The sequence below is a fragment of the Trichomycterus rosablanca genome, chromosome 6 (assembly GCF_030014385.1).
Source record: "Trichomycterus rosablanca isolate fTriRos1 chromosome 6, fTriRos1.hap1, whole genome shotgun sequence".
Lineage (NCBI taxonomy): Eukaryota > Metazoa > Chordata > Actinopteri > Siluriformes > Trichomycteridae > Trichomycterus > Trichomycterus rosablanca.
In genome coordinates, this window is record NC_085993.1 from 33,157,336 (window position 1) to 33,167,729 (window position 10,394).

Genomic DNA, 10,394 nt, shown 5'->3' on the forward strand with positions numbered 1-10,394 from the left:
ACACCTGACCTTACCTTCCTTACCCATTTATTTTTTTCTTTCTGCAGTAGGAATTTTAAAGACCTATTTACTTTAAATATTATTAGTAATGTATTTTCTTAGCAAAAAGCTGTACTTTATTTGTGTATAAACCTGAACTCAGTAATCACAAGGGGTGTCCACACAATTTTGACCATTATAATAGACAATATTGGCTGTGCCTGGGGGGTCACCAAGGCCCTACGATGGACTGGCCCCCTTTATAGCGTGTGTTACTGCATTGAGCCATGTGATTATGGGGAAACCAGACCCAATGTGATCCTGAGCAGGACACAGTGGTGGTAAAAAGCCAGACATTCACATCCAACATCAGTGCCTGACCCCACAAGTGCTCTTTTGACAAAATGGACACAATTTCCCACAGACACACATCAAAATTTCGGGAAAGTCCTTATATAATTATATAGAACTGTTATAGGGTTTTGGGATAGTATATATTTTGGCTATATAATGTATCAACCAATCAGTTCATCTTTACTAAAAAATGAGTCAGCTGAAGAGTCCCTTAATCAATCTATATACAGAATTAGGTTTTTATGAAGAGGTAAGACACATCACTCAGGCCCCCGTTAGCAAAAACAGTGTAGAAAAACAAGAGCACCAATCTCTTGCCAGTCTCCTTTGAAATGTTATTGCTCTGTCAAGCACATCTCCGCTTGGCCTAATTTTGTGGGTTTTCATGCCTTAAATCTGTTGCTGGTTTAGTGTGCCAAGATGGGCCATGCTTCACTGAAAGCTGAGTGCATGCTAACACGGTGTCTGAAAAAAAACATGATCTAGTTCATAAAATGTGCAGGCCAGCATTTACTCACAATTAAATATAGTTACATTCAGTAAGTCCACGCCTGCAGTTTCTAATCCGCTTACAGAGCAACAACAAGCGTACCAGCCTTCTCCGGACTAACGTACAGGCTACAGTAAGTCCACAGAGAAACCGTTCCATTGATTTGTTTCTATCAAAGCCAGACAGATCCGAAAGTTCAACGGCTCAGCAATTACACTTTATGTATCAGCAATGCCAAGCGAGGTCAGATCATTCTTAACAGACACCTCTTATCACACGAGGGTTAGAAACTGCCAGAACAGTTCCGGAAATACTGGCACCCTTGGTAGAGTAGCTCAGAATGTTTTGCTATTAATAAACTTAACAGTTAAAACACAAATTTATTCCAAGAAAAAAGAACAGTCATAATTATCAGCACTCCTGCATGTAGTATTTTGTTTCACCTGCTTGTTATTCCAACATATTAGCACTAAATCTTTCTCTCTACTACTTAACAGGATTGGAAAATCCACAGACAAGTAATCCAGCGCTTCTTTCAGAATCTCTCCAGATGCTCCTGGTTCCTAGGTCCTTTCTTGACCACTCTTTAGCTTAACCCACAGAATTACAAATTAGGTTTGGGTCAGAGAACTGGGATGGCTGTGACAAAGTATTGTTTCTGTGCTGCAAGAATTTGACCAAAGATCCAACCAGACCATTTTGGTACTGGTACCTTTTGGAGTTCAGGATGCCACGTATCCTAAAAAGGTTTACAGGCGCCCCGAAAACATAATATATCCTTTGCCATACTCAACAAATTTTGGTAGAATTATTGGTTGGGTGCTTGTAGACAAAAGCTTTACACGTTTGCATAAATAAATGCATTTTTCTGGCATTCCTTCTTACTAGTTTGTTAGTCCGGCATGGCGGTGGCATCTAATAGCAAATTTGTAGACGCTGTTAGTCTGAAATGATGAGGGTCAATAGATGTTTGTCCAATTTTAATTCTATATTTTGTCATCTGTTGATTGAGTGAGAAATTTGGCTTCTCTTGTCATTTTTGTTTTCACAGCTCAGTAAAACTGAAGGCCTAGAAAAAAAATTAAGAACATCCAGAAGTACTAAAAAATTATTCTAGGGGTTTGTTCATAGCTGCCAGTGTAAACCTAGACTATTTAACAACATGTGTTTATTAGGCACTGAACGTGTCCACTGATAAAAACTAGAGCAGAATTAACACACATTTTGCATAAAAAAAAAATAGAAAGTACATCCGGTCTCTAAATGTACACCTACAACCAGTGCTAAGAGGTTAGGTGTTCTAATATTACATCATCATATAATTAGCGGGGGTTTCTTCTTCTTCACCAGGATGCCCATAATTCTGTGTCCGCTTTGTACTTCCTACAACCTATGTGTCACATAATCAGCTTACCAAACAGGATTTGGCGTCAACTTTTGGGCGGGCGTCTGAAAAATCCACAATAAAGCTAATTCCTGGAGGCACGGGCGTCTTCTTTTAGGCCTGACTTCTCCATATCTTGACAGGAAAACAACATCCTGCTCTAAAAGTGCAAGACAGTCACTCAGAGCAGACACTGCCAGTTTTTTTTTGGTGTGTGTGTGTGTGTGTGTGTGTGTGTGTGCCATAGCTTGAGACATTTGTGGGTTTGTGTGTGCATGAGAGAGCACAGTATGAGATCCCTTCAAACCCCAACAGCACAAACAGGTCCTGACAGATTTGTTCTCCTTAATTCGCAGTAAGAGAAACAGCACAAGTGTATTAAAGGTCTTCTTCTGTGTGCTCAGCTGCGGCGCTCGAGCACACACGGGTACGCAAACGCACACGCACGCATACGTCCGCCCGCCCAAAGAAAGAGCCAACAATAGACACATTTCTAATGGAAGAGGAGAGTGGGTGAGACTGTTCCGTTTCAATTCACTGATACCGCTAATGGCTTCTTAGCGGTTCCATGAAATCAAGCAGCTGTCAAGTCGATGCATCAGGAGCAGGAGGAAGAAGAGGCGGCATTCCCACAAGAGAAAAGCAGAACGTCAGGATGTTTGCCTTAACATCTGCTCCCCTGCACTCACAGCTTTTTTTTTCCACAGCAACAAACATCAAGGCAAAGAGACAGGAAAGCGGAAAAAAAACTCAACTTCAACACCTGAAATTCGGTTAAAACAGCAGATTTACTGGTACGTAACGGTTTAAGCATCCGGATACGCAAGGACGAGGCCTTACAGCACAGCCCGCTCCTGTTAGGAAACTCAGTGCCATCTAACAAACCCTGATTAAACTGTAGCACTCCCCAAAACTGACCATGATCTTGTGGTCAAGTTGAGTTTAACCAGATTTACAGCAGACGAGGTGATTTGCATGAAGCAAGAGTTTAAACAGGATGTAACACTGAGGCCTGCATATTCAATAGCATCAAACCCCAAAAACAATATAAATACAGTCACATGTACAGGATTAGTAAAGCCCATCCACCAGAACTGCATAACCTGTTGCTGCTCTACTCAGACATTTACATTTACTTTTTTGGCATTTAGCAGATGCCTTTATCCAAAGCGACTTACATTAGTGTGACAGTATACAGTCTGAGCAATTGTGGGTTAAGGGCCTTGCTCAAGGGACCAACAGCAGCAACCCGGCAGTGGTGGGTCTTGAACCAGCGACCTTAACCGCTAGGCTACAACTGCCTCTACATCAAACATGTTATAAACTGCTTGATTCAGACAAAAGTATGAAGGATCTTGTTTGTATAATTACTTTTACTAAGCTCTTTAGCCTGGTCAGGGTCTTAGTGAGTCCGGTGTCATCCGGGAGGCTGATTGCAAGGGGCAAGAACGCACCCCGGACAAGGTAACAGGACAACACATGCTCACACATTTACTCACTGAATCAGTAGGGGCATTTAAAGCACTTATGCATGATTCAGGACCTGGAAGGAAACCAGAGTGGATAAAGCTTTATGTCCGCTACACAGCACCAGATCTGCTTTACGACCTGTCTGAATACAAACATCGATTGTTATGAGTGTTAATCTGAAGCGCAGTTTGAAACAAAGGTAAGCATAGTGAAAATAATTTGAAGAATGATTTTAATTATAATAATGCACAGATGCTTTCCAGTATGCATTACAGAACATTACGACTTGTGCTTAAAAGGACATGAATAACTGACCATGCTTTATAATAAAAACTTTCCGACTGCACTTTCCACAGATTAATACTGATTCATGTTCTCTATATACACAATATGATAGTGGAAGTGTAAATGCTGCACAGCTTCAGGTCCACTCTTAACCCAGTACTCTCTGTATGGAGTTTGGAACCCCAACTAGCTGTTATATTTAATAAAACTTTGTAAATTGAAATGTAAATGTGCTAAAATTTAATCATTTAAAACTAAAATTAGAGTTGTAATCATTTATCTTCTACTTGTGGTTCTGATTTTTTTTAATTAATTTTAACCTGCAATTAAATATTGTGATCATTACTTTGCTCTAATGCACATCACTACGTTTTGCATCACCCCGCAATTAGTCTCAAAGATGAGAACGTTTTACTTTCATTTTATTTCATTTAAATCAATCGCTTTATCCTGGTTGGGTTGCAGTGGGCAAGGCATGAACACACCCGGGACAGGGCGCAAATCCATCACAAGCCTTCAGATAGCACCAATGAGATTCGGATCTCAGTGGTGGTGGGCTAGCGCGATAGTTCACTGCGCCACCCGAGTGCCCTGGGTCGGGAACGATACACGAATTCATTTGTTTTCAGTTACCACATACTGGAAAAAGTTTCATTATTAAAATAACTGTTGGATAGAGTTGTGTTTCTTAACAAATTATTTATATAACTATGTGATTTAGAAAAAGGAACAACTGCTCATGCATATTAGTGCTACTTAAAACCAGTACAGTTCAGTACAAGTGTTAAAGTTGGTACAAATGTGTGTCTTCACTGTTTTTGGGTAAAATTCATATCTTATTTTTTTACCCTGCACAGACGTCCTGTGTTTTCTGAGCTTTTTGTAAATCACTGCACTGTCAGAAAGCTTAAAATAACATTTCAGGCTTCCACTTAAGTAACCTTACAATCTGAATGACCACTCTATGTAAATCATGTCATATTGGGTTACCCAAAATTACCTATGCACCCTCCACTCTAGTGCTGCTACATTAAGTGCATTTTAATATGAATATGTGATTCAAATATTAAACAATAGATTTGATTGTTGGCTGGTTATTGGTGAAACGCATGCTGCTGAAATTAGATCTGTGTTTATACTCATTAATCATGATAGAAGTCATCTGTTAAAAAGCAATAACTATTACAGCCTACTTCTTCAGAACAGCATCACCCAAGAGACCTCTGGTAATCAATTCTGAATACAGACTGCTTCATTTAATTATTACATGCTATGTTGTTTAGGATTCAGTATGATTATTGGAAAAATAGTAGTGTCATATTTTGGGTTTCATGTAACATAAAACATCACAGCTTCTATCACAATGAATTCATATAAATGTCAAAAATCAACCAAAGTAAGTAATTTTTTTGTTCACACGAAGCTGCATCTAATTGCAATAATTAGCTCTCGTTTCCTGTTAAATGAGCCTAGCATATTCGTTTATGTCCATTCCTTCTGAAATGATAACATTCTTCAGAAAGGAAAAATGTGTTTTGAGTTCTTTTTGGCAGTATCCAGGCCTATGATTATATTTTTGTTTCTTAAAATCATTTGTTTAGACCTCTCATAATTACTTATATCTGGTCATGATTACAGTGGCTTCAGAATCTACCCAAGTCAAACCCAACACCCTAAACAAGCCCCAGGCTCCAATCAATCGAAAAAGATGACAGTTCAATAGATATTTAATAAATCACGCACTTACACACTCACTCACACCTAGGTACGTTTAGAGTAGGTGATCCAACAACTGCAACCACAGTACTCGGAGCAAATCCACCCAGATGTGCGGAGAGCATACTAAATGCCACACAGATGGTAAACTGAGACGAGGATCAACCTGACAGTTATTCTAACAAAAGCTTGTTTTTTTTCTTTAAATATGCAAATGAATGTCTACTTACAAAGATTTGCATAAATAAAGCTGTTTTCATTTTACTACTAAAAACCCACAATATCAAAATAATATCAAGCAGGATGCAATTTTAAACTGTGCTAAACAGTCAATTCAAATAATTTGGCTGTAAACCAGGACAAAGCATCAAATATGTGGAATCAGAACTAGTTATGTTTGTTATAATCACTTAATAACAACAAGAGGCAACCCATGATAAAATGTAACTCTGATGTCACTACACTTGTACAGCAGCATTGACCATAAATCAGATTGTATTATTAAATGTTACAATGAAATTAAATGTAGAGTCATTCATGAAACAAATCCATTACTTAAAATAACTGATCAAATTAATGCTGAAATTAAACCCTGTCCTACAACATTAATCTTATAGCCATATTATTTCATTCCCAATGACATAAGAGTAAAAACTGGGGGGTTAGTTTTTACTCTATTTCCTTTTAATGTCACATAAACGTTACCACTAATGGATTATTAATATTGAGTCAGTCTGCAAGCTCAAACCATGACTTCACTGTAAACTAGAATAAACTGTGAAATCCTGTGATCAACCCTACACACATATTATTACATTACTAAATGTCTAACAATGTAACCTGAGCTAGGATGAGACTTCGTCCAACTGAATATCAAAAAGCTAAAAATGTTACAGCTGCATACAGACAAACAGCTGGATGGCATCAGACAGGAGGTAAGATCAAACTGCACTAAGATACAAATCTGACCTAATATGATTCATTATTGCTCAGCATTTCTTTTTAAATGGATTACAAACGTACGTTTTTATTAAGCACGACATAAACGTCTCCAAATGTCATTTTAAAAAGTTAAAACGGTCAAGCTGATTCCAGAAAACGGAATAATGACATCAGACTGGGGAGGGAGGAGGGGGGGCAAGCTGGGACTGTGCCTGAATTCATCCTTTAGTCCACCTGTAAAGCCCAAAATCATGACATCATATTCACAATCACTAAGTCTGATGTGCAAAAATGAAGTCAGGACGTTTTACGAATAGCATTTTTTGTGCTATTGAACACAGAATAGGACTGATCACATTCAGGGTGTGTGGGAGTTTATAAAATAAATTAATATGAAATGAGTTCAAATGTCATAAATGATGAAAACAAATTGCAAAACGACATTACGAGGTAGCCTTTCATATCAAGTCTGACCTCTTATCATTCATTCCACCTGCAAACCAAAAACACCTTGTACAGTAATTATGAAAGCATATTATTAAATACACCCTAAATGAGGTGAGAGTTTAAAAACGTCAAGTCAAGGTGAGAAAAGCAAGTTCCGACCTTTCACCAATAACGACTTAGTATTTCGTTTAAACTTCACATGACGTCACCAGCCGCGCTTAAGACCTTTGTAAAACTTTTCTGTGCTGGTAAAGAAACATGTGAGTGTGTTTGTGTGTCTGCTGCTTTAAACGTCCGGATCAGGCGAGTTGAGTTGAAAATTAACCAAGATGGCGAGAGGCTTGTTGTTTAGAGGGCAGGAGAAAAAATGGAGGATATTGTAATATACACAAAGGGGATAAATTTCAACAACTCGGCCAGGCGGCAGCTGCTTCTCTTTAAGGAAGCGACCAAGATAAGAGAAAGAAAAAAAGCCCAAGCAGTCACACCGACACAGCCTGCCACCATACGAAGCTGTTTGTTCGGTTTAAAGTGTTCAAACTTGTCTAATGTGTCCTAAAACGAGAAGTAAACGATAATAAATAGAGGTTTGATCTTGTTTTGGTCCTCGGTGAAGAGCGGTTAGCTTTTCATCATCTGTGAGACGGACATTAAATAGACCAAAGGTAGCGTCAGCTCCCTCAGACCGACTCAACTCGCTTCAAAAATTGATTAAAAATATTAATTCGGCTCTAAACACGACGAGAAAACACACGGGCACAGATAAAGGTCTTAATAAACATTTGGACTCTTTTTGAACTCTATCCAAACAGTTTCTATTAAAACCAGGACAGTTAAAAGACAGGAGCGCGGGTACAAAGGCAGATTCCTACTATCAAGTCACTTCGTCGCCAACAACAACCTTCCTCGTTTCTAACGTATAAACTTCCATTCGGTTTAAGCAAACATAGCCGTGTTTCTGATGTTCCACAGCTCCCATAAACACTTTAACCTTTTAAACAAGTTTTCATCTTTTCATTATTGACAATAAAGCAACGAGGGACACCTAAAGAAACTCCAGTTAGCACTATCGCTAAAGAAAGCAGCGAGCCAAGCGACAACACATACACATCACCTCTTAATCAAATAAACAATGTAACTATCCGCCTTTATCACGTTAATAACACGTACAACCACTCACCTGCACTTTCCGCCAAGTAATATAATCCCGACTCCTGGTAAAAACTAATACTTTTTTGTCCGAGCTGGTTTTGAGATGGCCGGAGGAGCAGCAGATGATGAAGAAGGGGGAATTGGGCAGTAATTGAGTCTCGCTGTGAGTGAGTGAGTGAATGCGTGTGTGTGTGTGTGTGTGTGTGTGTGTGTATGTGTGTGTGTTAGTTACGGGCGGCAGATTGAAGGAGACGCTCCTCTTTATTCCGCTTCACATGAACCTATCAAACCGACGCCAGTTCTTATAAACATAAAACTCAAATCCACTCAGTCATTTAATCACTTGGTTTTTTTTATTTTTTATTACAGCCTCGTCCTGGTCGCGGTTGCGGTGAATCCTGAGCCGCAGGTTCACACCGTGGGCAAACCAGGATACACTCTGGACGGGGCGCCAATTCATCCAAGAGCAAAACACACTCACGTATTCACTCACTCACACCCAGGGGGGCATTCAGAACGTCCTTACAGTTTTCGTTAGACAATGATAGACGCTGGGAGAACATACCAAACTCCACAATACTGTCAGCATTCTTGTCTTTTTTAACCCAATTATTTTAACCTGGTCACCACATTGGAATGGTCTTCCTGTGTCTGTGGGGGATTCTAACACTGTGCAAAAAACATGTTGAAGTTAGTAGTAGCTTGACAGCTCTAAATTGGGTAGGTGCATGGGCGGATCTACCGGGGTGGCATAGGGTGGCAAATGCCACCCTAAAAGAAAGCCTTGCCACCCCTGCTGCCACCCCAGTTGGCAGCAACAAATTAAAAGAAAAGTTATGGCCAATTTGCAACGCTGCCACTCTGACACAGTCAAAAACTGTTTGCTTTCCCTCTCATACATCTGCCACTCATCACCTGTGTCTTACCTTAATGCCTTTCCTTTGATAATGCCCCACCTACAGTAGTGTTACCATACTTTTATCTCCTATTATTGAGATTACATTGTATGGTCACTTATTCCTAATATGAACTGTTTCACATGAAACCTTAAATGCAAGACATTGATTGCATGAGATTAAGTTTGTCTGTATGAGTTTGTAAATGGCAGCCCGTGCCCTTTTGTAGTGTGTACATACTATTTCTCATCAAACTGTGATAACTGTGATTAAATTCAGTATAAATACGTCTGCCATATGTTGCCACCCCTCAAAAATTCCTGCCCCCCTCTTGCCACCCCATAAATATTTTTCTAGATCCGCCCCTGGGTAGGTGTGAGTGTCGTCCTTGGTGTATTTCACTGCAACCCTGACCAGAACAATGTGGTAAGTAAAAAAGGAATGAATAAATAGAACTAATTGAATTCCCCTTGACAGATAATTAATTGAATTTAAAACAAGCATGATGTAAACAGTTTAATCCACTAAACTAATTCATTTTAACACGTTTTATTAACTAAAACCTTATTTGAATGACACAGTGGTGTGGTAGGTAGATTGAGTCTTGTAAAGCAACATAGGTCCTGGAAACCTGGGTTTATTTCTCATCTCACTGTCTAAGTAAAGTTAGGTATAATCTTGTGTTGACCTAGGTAATCTGGTTGCCAGTAATGTGGCATGTGTGGTTTTGTTAAAAGCAATTACTTCTTAATACAGGATTTTAATTTTCTCTTTTCTTTAAGTATGATGTTGAGCTAATTCTCTAAAAGGTGAATTACTGACAACCTTTTTACTCATCTTTACCATGGGTGTGATTAGTTCTGAAGGGACTGTATATTGGTAGATTTGTTTGTTTGTTTATAAGGATTTTAAGGTCATGTTTAACACTTTGGTTACATTCATGACTGGACAGATGGTCAAACATATTTTGATTTGATTTTTACAGTTTAATTTGATTTCTAGAATTTGGAAAGTCACTGGTTCAAGCCCAACCGCTGCGAGATTGCTGCCATTGGACCCTTGAGCAAGGTCCTTAACCCTTAAGTGCTTAATTGCTTGGATTTGGATAAAGTTGCTTTGGATAAAAGTGTATGTAAATGTAACCAGATGTGAGGTTTATCCCCAGGTCCCTGGAGCTGTGCATCACCCACTGTACCGGCTGTGCAGTCGTGCTGCCCTAATAAAACATTTAAGTTATTGGTGTAAATAAAGCATTTTATTGTAAAAAACTGTTCACATT

The 10,394-nt window shown here is 39.1% G+C and overlaps 1 protein-coding gene across 13 annotated transcripts in view; it reads right to left on the reverse strand.

Annotated features, from left to right (window-relative positions):
• The window catches only part of baz2ba (bromodomain adjacent to zinc finger domain, 2Ba), a 182,842-nt gene extending 174,454 nt beyond the window's left edge, over positions 1 to 8,388 (reverse strand). For all 13 annotated transcript variants that reach the window (XM_062997698.1, XM_062997695.1, XM_062997697.1 and 10 more), the window contains exon 1: positions 8,248 to 8,388. The gene's annotated coding sequence lies outside the window, so the exon portion shown is untranslated. The remainder of the gene's footprint in view (positions 1 to 8,247) is intronic.
• Positions 8,389 to 10,394: the final 2,006 nt, after the last annotated feature.